General features: G+C 39.8%; 1 protein-coding gene across 2 annotated transcripts in view; it reads left to right on the forward strand.

The window, feature by feature from the left end:
• The window catches only part of LOC131139638 (uncharacterized), a 51,932-nt gene that overhangs the window by 7,330 nt on the left and 27,256 nt on the right, over positions 1–17,346 (forward strand). The window contains exons 2-3 of one of the 2 annotated variants that reach the window (XM_058089424.2): positions 8,966–9,049; positions 9,132–9,330. The gene's annotated coding sequence lies outside the window, so the exon portion shown is untranslated. The remainder of the gene's footprint in view (positions 1–8,965; positions 9,050–9,131; positions 9,331–17,346) is intronic. The other variant, XM_058089423.2, reaches the window with a different exon arrangement.

Genomic DNA, 17,346 nt, shown 5'->3' on the forward strand with positions numbered 1-17,346 from the left:
CCATTTGTTTGCCAGTTTTCATGAAAACACCTCCTCTGTTGCTGCCGGCCCTCAGTGAGACCCTGAATGGCCAATACAAACGGCCTCTCCTTGAATTCTGTTCTGGGAGGGGTTGAGGGGAGGAGGTCCAAAAATTAGGAACAAGGCTACAGTTTAAACCAAGTAGTTAAGAAAAAGACACAATTTTTGTGTTGTATTTTTTGGGGGATACACATACAGTACATAAACTTTTCAGCACCCTTCATTTAGGTACCAACCACAAAGTATGGTACCGACAGAGGGCAGACTATATTGACTGAGGGGTAATTTTATCATTACCCTTTTTTCTTAACTTCCCATATATTCCACATACTTACCACATATTTTGCATTTATTCCCGCTGTATTTCTTTTCATCTAAACCACAAGGCCAGGCATTAATTGGAAGCGCCTGGTAAGTGTCGATATTCTCTTATTTGAGAGCTTTAAAACTCATAATACATAACTTCATTTTTAAACTTTGAGTAATTATTTGCAACCACATGGTGATTTATTAACTAGTATATTGCACAACACAGCAGCAAAAGAACCAATATTGTAAGACTGGTAATGGATACAGATGAATACCGCATCCAACATTATAAAGTAAGGCCGTGTGGTTAGCATGCAGGCCACACAGTTACGAGATCGGGAAGACCCTGGTTTGATTCCCCGTGCATGCAAGGGTTTTCGCCCACATACCGAAAACATGCATGTTAGGTTAATTGGTGACTCCAAATTGTCCATAGGTATAAATAAGAGTGTGAATGCTTGTTTGTCTATATGTGCCCTGTGATTGGCTGGCGACAGCTGGGATAGGCTCCAGCATACCCCAGCACCCCTAGTAAGGATAAGTGGCATAGAAAATGGATGGATTTTGAAGTGCATGCCAGGTTCTGAACACATGATAATTCAAATGCAGCTACTGCCATCATGTGGTGTTCATAAATAATACATTTAGAGGTTGCCTACAGCCACAGTGCTTCTTGTAAATGTTCTTTGAACCAGCTTATTTAGAGAACTCTGCAGTTATTTGCTTTTATAAATCATAAACTGAATGGAGGTGTTAATTGGAGCATTTACAGTATTAGAATTAGTGGAGGATAAGCTGAGGATGAAAGGCCTACACCTATCATAGTGATAGGTGTCACCCTTGTGATTTTTGCCATCATTAGTTTCCTGTCTGTATGCCTGAAAAAGAGCAGTATCCCATGATCCTATTAAAAAATAACTTTGGCATGAATATCTCAGAAGCCAAAGAATTCAGCCCTTTTAGTTATGCCAGCATATTTGGAAGGATTTAATAATTGAGGATTTGGCTTCACCATAAACCCTCAAGGTTGTTGGTCAGACTGTTAGTATCATGAGGATACATCTTAATGTTTTTAATACCTGCGTATGTTTAACTTTTGTGGTAGTTGGTGGAAAGTCTTGACAAATAACTATGAAATTTGTTCCTGGCACTTATATCCTCATTGGGGTATAGTGCTATAACTTTGGTATCTATTCAATTTTCCTTCAGCACCGCCATCATTCAAAATGTTAATTTGTCAGACTTAGGTTTATGACCAAATCCCTGCAAAATGAATGGCCTTCCCATGGTTCCCAGCTGCACCGTACATTTTTAGGACTACCTTCGAATGTGGAATTACACGTTGATGGCACGTTATGCATCACAGTATGACGGGACAGAGAGCCAGCAGGAATAGGACATCAGATATTACTGGATATATCACTCCAAAATCTGGAATACAAGAATTTGAAGGACTTTGAGGACATGTTCATTTACAGTGTATAGTCTAAATTTACAACAGAATGACTGCAATCTGTATTAAATATCAACACGTAACATACAGTATTAGAAAGACAAAAGAATAACTCCAGAATTTTGCAAATACAAAGGAAGTTTAAGGGTGCACTTCCAAACTTTTCAAAAAAGATGTGCTCTAAAGGTTGCACAAAAACGTGGAGGATCTATTGATGTAAAATGGGGTTGTCATGCTCCTTGCTTCCTTTTTAAGTTGTGAGAAATACCGTACACCATGTTGCTGAAATGTCAGCTCAAGCGATACAGTCTATAGCGTATATCACTCATTTTAAGGTCATCCTACTGTGTTTGATGGTTAGCCTGCTTTCAACCTGAAGTTATAGAGCTCTGATAGAATGCCATTCCTTTTTAATGCACCCTATTCCAATCTAGGCTAGTATTTTTTTCAAGTAGATTTTTAACTGTAAAGCCACTTACTGTACAGTTAGGGTTGGGTATCTTTTGGATGTTGAAATCGGTACTTTTGAAATGAACCAGTACTTCCGTCTATCCATCCATTTTCTATATTGCTTGTTCTGATTAGGGGGATGGGTCAGCAGGAGCCTATCCCAGATGACTGACCCATCCTGGACTGGTCCCCAGCTAACTACAGGGTGAATTGGTACTTATAAATAGGAGAATATACAAACGTTCTTTCATTAAATCTTGTGACATGCAAGTTGACCAGAAAAACAATGTTAATACTTCAATAATATGCATAAAATGACATCTAAGTAATACATTCATCAATATAAAACAAAATCAACCACAGATGTCATAATTATCAAAGCACAACAAGTGCTAATATAGAAGAAATAAAAAAATGTTCGGATTCTAAATTAACTTAATTAACTGTTACATTCACCTTTGAACCACACTGTACACTTTCACCTGGTTTATTCTTGTCAATTCTGTATGTAGACCTTCTTTTACATTTTCATACTCACTATTTATACTTTTTCAATCGAATTACACTGTGGAGAAAAATACTGTGAAAAAATAAATAATTTTGGTGCTCTGTATCGCCTTGATATATGATAAATTGACAGTAAATACTCTGGGGTCCTGAACCAATGTTCAGCAGTAACTACTTTTTATCTAATTTCAGTGGAAGTAAATAACTAATAGTAACTTTAAGATAACTCTGTATTGTAATGCCACTGATGCTGATGTAAACGGTAGTAACTATAATGGAAAAAAGTTGGTATTGATGCCTCATTTCAGTGCTAAATTAATGCAGACTCGGCCACTTGCAACATGTGTTTAAAGGTGATATTGCATAATTAACATCTCATAAGCAATGCGACATCCTGACAGATACGCAGAGTCTGGTGCTCTGTTTAAACTTTATTGCCGACCTTAGCACCCCAGCAGCAGTGCTCAATTCTTACACACACACGTTTCTCCGCTGCTGTCCACAATAGCATCACTCAACAGCATCAGCGGAATTCTGAACATCAAGACAAGCTTTTATCGCACATTCTCCATGTATCTGTATTGCTACTGGTTTTCCTGTGATAATTGTGATTTTTTTTCATATTTATGAATTTATATTCTTCATCAGTAGTGGATAATATGTAAACAACACACAGCCATACTAGCTATTAATTTATCACCAATATCTACTGATTACTACCATTTAGCTCAGCATCACTGGCGTAGCATGTCTGCATCATAGCAAATGACATGTAAATCCATCCATACTCATTAAAGTTGCTGTGGTATGCTGGAGCCTATCCTAGCTGACTTGGGACGAGAGGCAGGGTACTCCCTAAATCCAAGTTCTATAAATAAATACAGTTGCCCATGTTTGTCCAACAGAAACAAAACAACACTGATGAACTTGGAGAAATCTTGCCGCTTCATTTAACCACAGACTCACCTTGACAAAGTACTGACAACTTCCAAAAGGGCTGGCCGCTCCCGAATGATGCAGCCAAGCAAATAACACAGAGCTCAAAGGAGAGGCCTTAAAGTGCTGCGCGTACAGAAGTTTGCATATTGAACCCACTAGAGAGCCATTACACTTCAACAATTCTCTCCACTGCACTGATAAACAACAATTCCCACTTTGCATGAGGTTTCAAGGCTTCAGCTCATGAAATGCCAGAGGTCAGAATGTGTACTCAAAACACACGCAACTCCCAGAATGATAGCCATCGTAAGTTCTTCCAAGGTTCCAACCAGGGCTTACATTAGCTGACTGTAACCTGTAGTGCAGCTGGAATGAAAATACTTAGATAGCCTCGCTATCTATGCCCTAAGCGAAAGTTTATTTGTTAATAGGCATTAAATCAAAGTGCAGCGAACACAGAATGAGACATGCTAACAAACAACAATAATGGAGCAGAGCAGTGATCTCCTGCATTTATCTCACAGCACTGGTCACGATGGCAGCACACTGTAGCAAAAGTTGTGAGACTATGGTGTATAATATTGGGTAATTATTGGATAATACTAGTGCAAAGGTGACTATGGGGTTGTTAGTTCATGTCGAGGGGGCTTTAATAATGTTAACTATCGTATTTAGAAAATTAGAAATATCAATATTTCTACGATTTAAGTAAAAAGATATTCCATTTATAAATAATTTATCCTACTTTGCAGAAATTCACTTATCACTTTGGAGGGATTATTTCTTATAGCTGGCATGGAAACACCTTAGTGTCTTCCCTGTGGAGCTAGAACAGATGGCTGGAGACCAGGAAGTCTGGGACTCCCTACTGAAACTGATGCCGATGCAACCCAGACCCGGATACTGTACATGGAAGTTTGTTGTCCGAGTAACTATTGAAATTTGATTTGGATTATAAGCAACTGGTAACTCACGCGCAATCCATTGTGTAGAGCACACTGGATAAGGTGACCAAACATCCTGTTTGTTTTCACATCCTGTCTTGGGCACCCTGGATCTGTTTTAGAAAGTGATGAAAATTTCCTGGTTTTCACTGTTTTTCATTGGATCAAATTGAGCACAGTAGGCCTAGATATCACTTAATCCCTGCGAGGCTTTCGTGTGGGCAACTTTTTGGGTCAGTGTTGCCTAAAAGCCAAAGAAAAAGCAAAACATATGCACACTCCTAAATCCTCTGACGCTGAAGTCGAGTTGAAAATTAGGAACATCATGCACATTGTCACCTCAAATTCCCAAGTTCTCGCAAGAGCATATTTTTCCCCAAAATATTTGTTACATTCCAAAACATAACATTAGCATTTGACCTTAGCTTTCTGTGTCATTCTGTTTTTGGAATAATTTTTGTGCCATTCAAAGCTCTTCGTTTTGAATTTGTAATAGGATTTTACAATACCAATTTCATATTCATACAGAATATGTTAAATGCATTGGAATTATGTGGCATCTTTGAATAAACTCTGACTATCCCATTGTTGGATTGAGTGTCATGGTTTATGGTATTCAAAATAAGGTCACCTTCAGAGTGGATAACAACAAAAAGAAGACTGTAATACAAAATAACCATCTCAAAAAGACACCTGCAGTCATTATAGTTGTCTTTTTGAGACAACTATAACGACATACAGTCGTTCTCGTCACCCAACCCATGAATTCAGTTACTTTCCCACAGTTCCACACACATAGTGTGCATGTGATCTCAAATGGTGCCCGTTCTTGCCCTCTTCCTCCGGTGCCAGAGTCACGCATCATTGTCAGCCAGCCAGCAAAACAAGATGAAATAAAATTCTAAGCCGTCCTGGCAGTCAAGGACACCATTCCCTCACCGTAATAGCCTGTATCGCCTAGCCACTCCATGTGTAGCTTTTCTTCATTGCTCTGGGCTTTTATTCCTGGCAATAAGCTCTTTATCACTCCTCAACACAATTCATTTAAAACCAGCGTCAAGAAGCAATCAAACCTTAAGTAAGCGGATTCAAAGTCAGTGTGTTATTGTTAAGCAAAGGAGTATTACTTCATTTCCATAATGCAGCCGGACAGAGATGCCAAAAAAGGTAATAATAAAGAAAGAATAGTTCAAAGGAAAGTAAATAAAAACATCCGTTTTTGGGTCACTAAATGTAATGTTTTTCCATCTGTGCTGTTTTTTTTTCTTGATTTGCCTCTTTGCACCCTCCAGAATGACATTATGCTGGCCTTTGTTGTCTGTCTGTGTGGGACACCTATGATTTAGCAATTCTTGACATATCTATTATACCTCGCAGATTGGCTGTTCTCCTTTCCTGGGGTGGGTTGGCCACCTATAGAAATGACACAAACCTTTCCTTTTTCCCCCCCTCTGACGTCCTCGATTCACAGGTGGCACATTTAGAAAAAGTGGATTCTAATTTCAGCAGAGTTCCCTCACTATTAACCATAGCTACAGGAGAGACATCAATCTTGACAAGGTCTTTTTAAACCACGCCTAAAACTGCTACCCTATTGTGTATTTTTCACCTGCTCTCCACAACCGATATAGGCACTTCGGCTGCCAGGTTTATGATTAACCATATCCCTTATTTTGACTCTGTTTTTGTATCTCGACATGCGCAATGTTCTTCTATGGCAGGGATAGATTCCCATACCATGACATATCAGATCCTCCTTAGAGTTGGGTTCAGCTTCATGAGGCACCTTTGGAGAGTTTATTTCCATCTGTTTGTTTACAATTTTCTTCTGTCTTGCCTCTGTTTTGATGATATTGATAAATCTCACATACAGTGGAAGTTCATCAGAATGCTAATAATACATGAGTTTGTGAGTGGGATTTGGCATCACTGTAAAGTAGGGATGTGCAACGCAGCCTGTATTTTGTGTATACAGTATTTTGTGTATTTGTGGAGGTCTGAAAAGTATCTGAATTTGTATTTGTAAGTAAATGTTTAAATGCCCCCAACTGGAAAAATAATAATTAATAAAATAAAATAAAAATATACATGGGCTGCACAGAGTTCGAGTGGTTAGTGCACAGACCTCACAGCTAGGAGACCCGAGTTCAATCCCACCCTCGGCCATCTCTGTGTAGAGTTTGCATATTTCACCCCGTGCATGTGTGGGTTTTCTCCGGGTACTCCGGTTCCCTCCCACATTCCAAAAACATGCTAGGTTAATTGGTGACTCCAAATTGTCCATACGTATGAATGTGAGTGTGAATGGTTGTTTGTCTATATGTGGCCTGTGATTGGCTGATCAATCCAGGGTGTACCCCTGATGTGTAGTTATTCAGCCACCATTACAATATAATTGTTGCTTTACAATATATAATATATTTTTTTTATTTTTCAGTCAGTAGCCTTCACTATAACTCTTTCTTGTAACTTATTGACTCTAATTCTCATAAAAGCCATTTTTTTTCTCTCATAATAATTTTATTCTTATGATATTTTGCCTTTATTTTCATAAAAGTGATTATTTTCCAAATTTATTCTTGTCATATATTGATTTTATTCTTATTTTTCCATAATACTACAACTTTATTTACATAATATATCAACTTATTAAGTTTAATTATCTTCCTTTTTTGGGAGTCAGGGTATACCCTGGACCGGTCGCCAGCCAATGACAGAGCGCAAATCTCTTACAATAGAATCAAAAATATGTATGTTTACATCTGCTGACAAAGAGACAGACAGGTAGTAATTCAATAATATGTTTACTTTTTGGGTTATTTTTTTCAGTAAAGTAAAACTACACTGCATCATACCGAAAAGTGCCTAAAATTTTCTCATATTTATCCACATCAAAGGGGCTACTCATTAAAAACAGTATGATGTAGTGCAGTTCCAGCAATGCTAACATAATTCCATTTCTACATATTCCTCCCTCTGGTGTTCCCTAGTTAATATGCCTACTTCATTACCAGGGGAATAAAGGCTAATGCTGAAAGAAACACAGCCCCAAATTGAAAGGAATTAGTGTAATTAGCATGCAACCAAATGGCTAATGTGATTTCAATTGTAACATTTCATTAGACAACATGTAATCTTACTCTTGAGAACCTCGGTTATAAATGCTGTTTGGTGGCGTGGCATTCTTCAGCATCTATGACTTGATTCCACGGCAGGTAAACACAGGTAAGACCGATACAGTTTCCATCATTACATGAACACCACCACCACAGCAGGCATTGCAGCAAATAAAAGACTAGTGCTAACTGTTCTTTTGGCCCACAAAATGAGCTAATTAACACTAGCTCTGAGCTTTTAGTATGTTGCCAGCTCTGTGTGTTGTATTTTTTTTTTCCAAGGCCATAGGACGTAAGCGGTGCAAGAATCTGGCAGCCAATTGTCACAGAAAGAAAATGTGAGACGGTGACTAGTGAGCATGGATTTGTTGGCTGGATCATTAATATATGCAGCGTTATTCTCTACTTTCCCCACCTTCTGCTAAGTGCTGCTGCCACCATCAGTCGCATCATTTTGCACCAGCCGGAATGGAAATAATAATAATGATTAAGAATAGCATCACTTCAATCTCACTTTCAGTGATGACATTGTTCCAGTCGTTTCCGTTTCTGCTTAAATTATATTTAACTTCATCTGCTGCGCTTTGCAAACAGGATTACTGGTACTTATCTGAAATGAAAGTGCATTTTTAACGCAGTTTAATAACGAGAGTGGAAAATCCAGTCCGCAGCAATAAAGCTGAAACTAATTCATTTCAATGGCTGTCAGCAGAGAGCGTTTTGATTCTTCCTCACATGCTCACTGTTACAAACGGTCAGAGAAAAGAAGCAGAGGACCACTTGTGTAATCTTCTGCGGCCTGACATGAGCGTTGTGATCACAGCAACACTGAGGAATCTTCATCCACCCTCTAAAGGCTTCTTCAAAGAGCCAATAAAGGGGCCAAAGACAGCGATAATCAAACTGTGCAACTTTCTTTAAGAGTCTTGAGTTTAGGATGGCCGCTTGTCCTCATGCATCTAAAGTGGGCAGCGGCTTGGAGCTCTGTGTGCACGCTGTTCCATAATGGAATAGTGTCGCAGGGGCCTGTTTGTTCGCCAAACACAATTAACAAGGTTTCTGCTGCACATCAATACTGCCATTTGCATAGGATATTGATCTCAAGTCCTTATAATCACAAAATGTTAATTGCACCAATTAATTCTCAATCTGTTTGTGCCCTTGTCTGGCCGCCTTGAGCCCTGAAGGTCAGCGTGAAAATGAACTGCTCTTTGATTCTCCTCCAGGAAAAGATTTTTTCCCAAGACAACACACTTTGCTACTCCTGAATCAAAAGGCCTGACCATCCTTTATCATTATTATCATTCCCTGTGAGTAGCAACTAATGGGTTTGAAATCTTCTGATCTGATTTGTCCTTTTAAACAAGGTTTTTTCTTGTCTGGTTCATTAAGCAGGGCTACCTCCTCTTTTCTGCACAGCGACGGCTATTTACACCTCAAAGGCACACAATCCCCGGTCTGCGGTGATGCTGCTACACCATGTTATTACAAGCTCAAACATGACCTCCTGCATTATTGTCTGCTTGAAATGATCACAATAATAGTGGTCCGAAATGTCTGCTTGGCTGCTCCTCATGTCACACTCAGGAAGGTAAGACTCCTCTTCTCTTTTTAATGAACCAAAACATGATACTACACTGCCATCGTTAGAGTAAAATACAAGCACTGGCCACAACCTTCTGCCTTTGCAAGGGGACACGCAGGAGAGTGTGGGCCTCCACCAATGTTGAACAATCTGAAATCTGTCAATCTGACTTATTCAATTGAAATATCAAGATGTACAAGGTTACATCCATTCAAGTCCTATACATGCAGCTCCCTCTGTTGGATCTGGTTGGGCATTTCCCCCGCTTGGTCCCAATGAAAGTGGACTGTAACGGCAAAAAGATAAGATGTTTTGGACTTGGATTTGTTTAAAAATGTGATTACCTCAGTCACGGATGTAATGTTTTTGTTTGTGTTTATGTCTATCCTGATAAACAAACCAAATCCATGCATCTTACATCTTAAAATTCAATCTGAACGGTAAAAGAAATAAACACAGGCAACAATAATAGCAACACAATGACAAACACTGTCAAGCCAATGATAAGATCCTGTTGGTACGTATTTACTTAAGCAACCAATCAACTCATTAACATGTTATGTATTGCATGCCACTGTTTTGAAGGCTGAGGTACAGATAATTAAGATAGCTAAATGCCGATTGCTAACACTGTACTAAATGCCGAAACAAATGAGCAGTGCCACACCCCAAATAGTGGGGTAACACCCCCGGGGTAACACAGTGAACTATCGGGTGTGTGAGTGGCAGGGAGGACTTTCAGTATTAGTGCAGACCTGCCAACATGTATGAATTTATTGTACTCAGCATGCAATTTGACTCGTGAATACACTTTTATGCTTCACTGCCCTTTTGTTGCATTATGCTGGTTTCACTTTGCAGTTCAGTCTGTACTGTACAGATAAATAAATAGATATCCGTTTTCTCTTTAGTATTTCAAATTGGGGTGGTGCAAAAACACTCCCAGTGGGGGACATGACAGAAAATAATTGACAACCACACGCTAAGATAAGGTGGAAAAAAAAACTGTTGTTTTAAATGGACTGGCTGTGCGTGAGCAGAAAAACAACAGGTGAAACAAGTGGGCTGAATGTGTAGCGTAACCATGCATCTTTTACTGCCATACTTTTATGGTCGGACATACTGGATACAGGAAGTGTTGCCAAAGGGACCAGGAGTGTTGAGATTTAAAGAAAAAAAAATTAACAAAAGTAAACATATACATAACAAATATGGCATCAATTTCACATCTATATAGTCCAAAAGTCACATTCATTATCAGAACAGGCTGCTGGAAAACAGAAAGTGAAAGGTCACATAAGAAATTAAAGTATATATAATTAACAGAATAAATGGAAAATGAAATTATCAACTAATGGTTTTCTATAGGGATATTCCAATCAAGATTTTATGCTCCTGATACCGATCCCAATAATCCATAAGTGAAATCATCCCATACCGACACAAATACCAATCACATACATGCAGTGTAAATGTTTAAATGTACTACTGGATATATTAGGGGTCATCAGTGTTTTTTCTTGTGAGAGATACTTTTACAAAATGCTGGCCAAGCGCTATTCATTTTTGTAACATTTATTTTCATAGCTTATTTCAAGACAAACAAAGACAATATGCTTATTTTACCAGACCATTAACATAATGCTGGTATCCACAAATCACATTATTAAGTGAAAAGCTGAATGAATAGCCAGTTTATCCACCTCTGCTGGGTCCCTCTAGCCGCATCCGCTGCCTTCTGAAGTGCAGATGCAGCTGACTCCCTGTTCTGTGCCCGAAGAGTGTGCACAACGGCCATTTCAAATGCTCACTTGTCACATGTCACACATCATCCGGAGTCCGACACATCCCTGCAGACAACAAAGGTTCGTCCTGCACTAAAAGTGCTACATAGTGTCTGCATGCTCCCAAATCCTTACTGAGGCGGTACTCACACCAACATTTTGCCCACACTTGCAAGTACAACGGGTTGGGACTGGGTCTTTACAACTGCTGCATGACATGATCACATTGTGAGCCTTAAACCCACCACACACTGACAAGGTGCCCCAAATGCTGCAGCAATCTAAAGCTTTTCAAAGCGCCACCCTGGTGAGATATTTTTCAGGCACATTTTGCAGGGTGCAAAACTTATGTCACTCTCACAAAGACAGGAAGTGCCACACACGGCAGACATGCTTGTTCTGGATGCTGCAGCAGAGCCAGAGCTGATCGGCAGAGGGGATCGGTGTTTTTGAGCAAGTATCAGCTGATCTTGATCACGTCCTTTTTCACTTATATCACCCGATCGGTGGCTGATCGATTGGCCACTTAAATTCTAGTATGTGTTTCATGAAGTTGTATTCATTTACTCCATAACAGTCTTCATTTTGTAGTGTGTCTCTCGGCTGCACTGCTTACAGTACATGTAACTGTGTTAGATTTTTTTATTGCCCAACAGATTCTGTGTGTTAGCAATGTAATCTGCCCCGGGCCTTCAGAATCAGGAGTGCTGGCCCATGTTGCATATACACTATTGACAATATAGCTGTTTCTTAAACCAGTCAGATAGTGTCACATTTTGCTTCTATAGCACAATTACATGTTTTTTGTCGTCCACGCCCCCAAACCCGACATCAGTTCATACTGTATGAAAGGAGGAGGGCCTTTCTTTCAGTGGTCAAAATGACAAATGAGTCACTGTGTGTGAAAGATGAATTCCAATCCACTACACCTGTGCCGCCCCCCCAAATGAAAGGACTGATTGCCTCAAATTGCATATTTAGAATGCTTAACTCTTCCATTATGAAACCTATTTGCATGAATTAGAGACAATTAGCATTTTCAGACCCACTTCAACTTTGTTCGGCACTCCCATCCATTAACATTTGAAAGTGTCAACTGCCAGACACAAGAATGCCCCTCCATCTGACCCCCTATGTTGACTGCCTGGCAAGACTCTTTATATTTGAAGCAGTTTATAAAAGAAAGGGGCAGGATTTGACGCTATAGTAAGTCGCCACATTGTGGTTAATCGACAAAAGCCAGTGAATGGAAGAATGCAGGGCAACAGGATGTCTGATGGAGAAAAGGTCTAAAAACCTACCCACCTTTTAACGTCTTCTAATTGTACAAAATGAACAGGCAGGAAAAGTAACAATTACTGTACCGGACTAAACTGTCAGGGAAATAATGAGGAGGATATAAGAGGAGATGATGAGTTTTCAACAATGAGGTGTCAGAAGTGATTAGACCTTGTGGTTCTGTTTTGAATGGTCGGAAATGATTGCGACAGATTGAAAGTTTTTACAGATACAGTTGTCATGTCCTAATGAAGATGAAGGCACAGGTTGTGTCACTCTGCAGAGAATTCATCAGAAAAAGGCCCCACATCATGTGAGTCATATGTAATGCGTATTGTTGCACACAACAAATATTCCTTCTTGAAAATATGTAATGAGTATCACTTCCTTATTGACACCCCCTCCAATATAAGACAACCATGTTTATAATAACCCTTGTTTGTCAATACCCATTTTTCTTTTGTTTTGTTTTTTTTGTTAGGGCAATTGCATCAAAATGGGTATTTCCCATGATGTCTGTTGTTAGCTAGCTCATATTAACTTGTTTTTTCACACTAGAGTGCACATAAAACGGAAAGATACGTATATGTGTTCCTGTTTCACATAAGGATTGTGTATGATGAGAAAAATTCCCCAAAAAGTGCAGCAGACACTTAGCGTTATCATGCTAGGTGTTAGCATGCTAATATCACCATGTTATCATTCTAATATGCTAACATTTTTAGCATTTTCAGACGTAGACACTGATACAAACTCATTATTATGATCGGTTTTAGCAGGATAATGTTAGCATGTTAGCATTAATCAAGTCATTTAACATTTTCGATTGTATGTTGTCATGTTCAAGGATTAAATAAATGTAGGACTATGGTATAAATCACAATATGGGGGAATTATGGTACAGTTGCCCCGTGCCACATCGCGGTTTAAATTTTGAGAATTCATTTTATCACAGTTTTTCCCAAAATATATTCATTAATAAATCATGTTGTTCTGTGGTCTAATATGTTAGTATTGTTAGTCTGTAAGTATTTTTTGCCTAAATGAAGCATTTTCAAGTATAAAATTGCTTAAATACAAATACGAGGCATTCAGAAGAGCTTTAACTCTTTAACACGCTTTAAGTGTTGTTTGGAATGAAGATGGCTTTCATATTTCCACAGTATGTTTCTTATCATATTTTACGTCATATTTTTCTTGGTGAGTGGTTAGCATGTTGGCCACACAGTAAGGTGATCGGAAAGATCTGGGGTCGAGTCTCCTTCGGGGCATCTCTGTGTGGAGTTTGCATGTTCTCCCCATGAGTGCATGGCTCTAAATTGTCCATAGGTTTGAATGTGAGGTTAAGTGGTTGGTTGTCTATATGTGCCCTGCGATTGACCAGTCAGGGCCTGCCTCTCACCCAAAAGTCAGCTGTGATAGGCCCCAGCATACCCCTGTGTCCCAGGTGTGGATAAGCGGCATAGAAAATGGATGGATGGACTTGTATATTTATCAGGCATATATGAATGTAATTGAGGCAAATGTCAGGGTAGAATATTATACAGGTTTACACATGAATTTAATAAGAATATTGCAACCCCAATGAATGCATTCATTGTCTGTATTGAAAGAACACGTTCCACTTACTATCCTAATTGTGCTATTGATTATACATAACTCACTTTGTCTGATTATGATTACATTTCAACGCTGACTTTCTGCGTGAAAGGAATTCTCTCCTCTGGTGTCAGTCTTGTTGACTTGTATGATCTATGATTCATCAATACCATCGATTGTCCCAAAGTTCATCCACAACGCTCAATACAGGCACATCAGTATTTTACATTTAAAAAAAAAACGATCGGAAGGCGAGGCATTTTGCATGTCAGCAAAATGTCACCATAATTGAGCCTAGCTGATGTTATTGTCCCTTAACGAAGTTCTGATTGTTTTATAAACAGGGCTGGGACCAGAGACATCAGTCACCAGGGAGGTTGTTAACATTACCAAGGACAGGAACATGTGGAATTAAGCAGGAAGGTGAACATGTGCTTCACACTGTCAAAAGGCCTTGCAACGCTTACGTGTGTGAGCAGATGCACACAATGATACCAACACTGTAAATATTATTCCAAAGTCAGTGAGCTCACACAGCACAAAACTATATACTATATACATACGTGATACGGCCAGTTTGCGTGTTAGGGTGTATTCACAGCGGCACTTGGCCATGATTCTACCTCCCTCCCCTAGTCCACTTTGGCCTGCACTCACACTGTGAATTTGTGCTACAGCCGGTTTGCTTGTCCCCTTACTTTTATTCAGCTGTATTCTTGCAATATCCTTGACTTTGTGGATTATTTCCAGTCAAGACGTTCAGATTATTTCTATTGTGCTGTCATTTATTACTTACAAGAGGAGAAATCACAATAGTTAGATGACACATCTTCATGCACGTGAAAGTAGTGGGTTTGACTTTTGGACTATTGTCTTTGTATTCTCTCCTGACAACAACAGTAAGGAGCAATTACGTTGTAGTGTAGTGTAAGGGGCACTTAATTCTATCCATCAATCTATACCGCTTATCCTCACTAGTGTCACAGGCATGCTGGAGCCTATCCCAGCTGTCTTCGGGCGAGAGGCGGGGTACACCCTGGACTGGTCGCCAGCCAATCACAGGGCACATATAGACAAACAACCATTCACACTCACATTCATACCTATGGACAATTTGGAGTCACCAATTAATCTAGCATGTTTTTGGAATGTGGGAGGAAACCTGAGTGCACCCGAGAAAACCCACGCATGTACGGGGAAAACAGGCAAACTCCACATAGAGATGCGGGGAACCGAACCTGGGTCTCCTGGCTGTGTGGCCTGCACACTAACCTCCCTAACATACCATATTTTCATCGGATTATAAGCCGCATGCTAAAACATATGATTGAAACGCTGCAGAATGAGAGTCTGAGGCGGAGTGTCGAATGCAGAAGCAAACATGAACGAAAGGAGACCCCAAAAACCCCAACTGTTGGTTCTTCCTACTGCGTGAGCCTGAATGAATTGTGTAAATGTAATTATGTGATTCATTCATTCATTCATTCATTTTCTACCGCTTTTTTCCACACTCACATTCATACCTATGGACAATTTGGAGTCACCAATTAACCTAGCATGTTTTTGGAATGTGGGAGGAAACCAGAGTACCCGGAGAAAACCCACGCATGCACAGGGAGAACATGCAAACTCCACACAGAGATGGCTGAGGGTGGAATTGAACCCTGGTCTCCTAGCTGTGAGGTCTGCGCACTAACCACTTGTCCGCCGTGCCACCCGTAATTATGTGATGAAACTAGTTAAACATGTCCGAAACTAATAAACCATAACTGTAAAATTGAGGGGTGAAAGCAAACGCAAGAACCCCTTAAAGGCAGAATTGTTGATACATCTCTTTTATTGGATGTTATCAAAGCAGGTGTGCCTAATGAAGTGGCCAGCGAGGGTCGAGTCACATCCCTGATGTGTGCCTTGCAGGGGACCTTGACTATTGAGCGTGCACACACATCTGGCTATCAGTGGCTATTGCTCTGCTGGTGAACACAACGGTGACAGTAGGCTGCCCTCGAAGGGCTGTGGATATCCAGTGTAAATCCAGCCCAGTGGAGCCTTGAAAAAAAGCTAATAATATGTTATTGCAGTCCAGGTCCCCCCCGTCGCCTCTCCATCAGAGCACCACTGTCACCTTACACATGGACCACGGTGTGATAATGGACAATAATGCCGAGTATTGCTGAGAGTGAGAAGTCCAATCTGCCTCCTGAGTGGTAAAAGGGTTGAGAGAAAGTACACCCCTCTGCTCTGTGAGAGCATGCCGTATGTCATCCTAACATGTTCCTCTGGACATCCTTTCCAACAAGGAAGCATACTTTTCATTGTCCTCTTTTTTTGCTATCAATTCTTAGGACTCTCCTTAAGATGTGTGTGGCCTTTCCTCATCCAAAACTCATTATTAGCCTTTGCTGCAGTGTGGAAACGCATTATCGTGCTTTGTTTTTGTTATTACTACAGTCTTAGGCCTCTGTAGAGCAGCTACACTCAAGACCATTGGGTAATTATTTCATCATGATGTGTTTATTCATATTTAATGTAGATGCATTTTCACCAAGAAAAAAACATGGTCATTAGCTGGAGCTTTGCAAGGGTATAAACACAAAGATTTGTAGCAATAGCGTTTAAGTCTCTCAAAGAGAATCTAAAATCACGTTATCAGCAGTGACTGCAGGCGCCACTGCGGAGACATTGTTCTCTAGTCTTTGTGAAGTTTATAAAATAACCCTAAGAGCATGAGTAACAACTCTGTTTTTAAACCTAAACATGGTAAATATGCTTCCTTTGAGCCATGAAATGTTTCTGCTTTAACTTTAGTCAAATGATTCCACTAAAAAAATGCAAAAATAGTCCAGAAGTTGAGCAGGGCATCACATTAGGCTGCACATTTTTCATCTTTCACTGGAATGTGGTTTGATTGTGGTCATTGGCCGGAAGATATTTGGCACTGTTTATGCAATCAGTGGGTGGACTGTATGTTTTTACAAATATAATAATCAAATGCATGTGCAATTGTGTAACAAAATCAGCAGCCGTGACTGTGATGTGGCCCTCAATGAAAAGAAGCTTGACACCCCTGTCTTACGGTATCTCATCGTGATGAGGCACCAAAACTATGACTACATTGTCAGTAAAGATTTAGATAGCTGATTAGTTCTTAGTACAGCTATTTTTATATTATGTATATATTTTTAGCAGGCTGCACGGCGGTTGAGTGGTTAGTGCGCAGACCTCACAGCTAGTTTGCATGTTCTCCCCGTGCATGCGTGGGTTTTCTCCGGGTACTCCGGTTTCCTCCCACATTCCAAAAAACATGCTAGGTTAATTGGTGACTCCAAATTGTCCATAGGTATGAATGTGAGTGTGAATG

This window comes from Doryrhamphus excisus, linkage group LG13, assembly GCF_037039965.1.
Source record: "Doryrhamphus excisus strain RoL-2023G ecotype Guam linkage group LG13, RoL_Dexc_Guam_v1.1, whole genome shotgun sequence".
In the NCBI taxonomy this organism is placed as follows: domain Eukaryota; kingdom Metazoa; phylum Chordata; class Actinopteri; order Syngnathiformes; family Syngnathidae; genus Doryrhamphus; species Doryrhamphus excisus.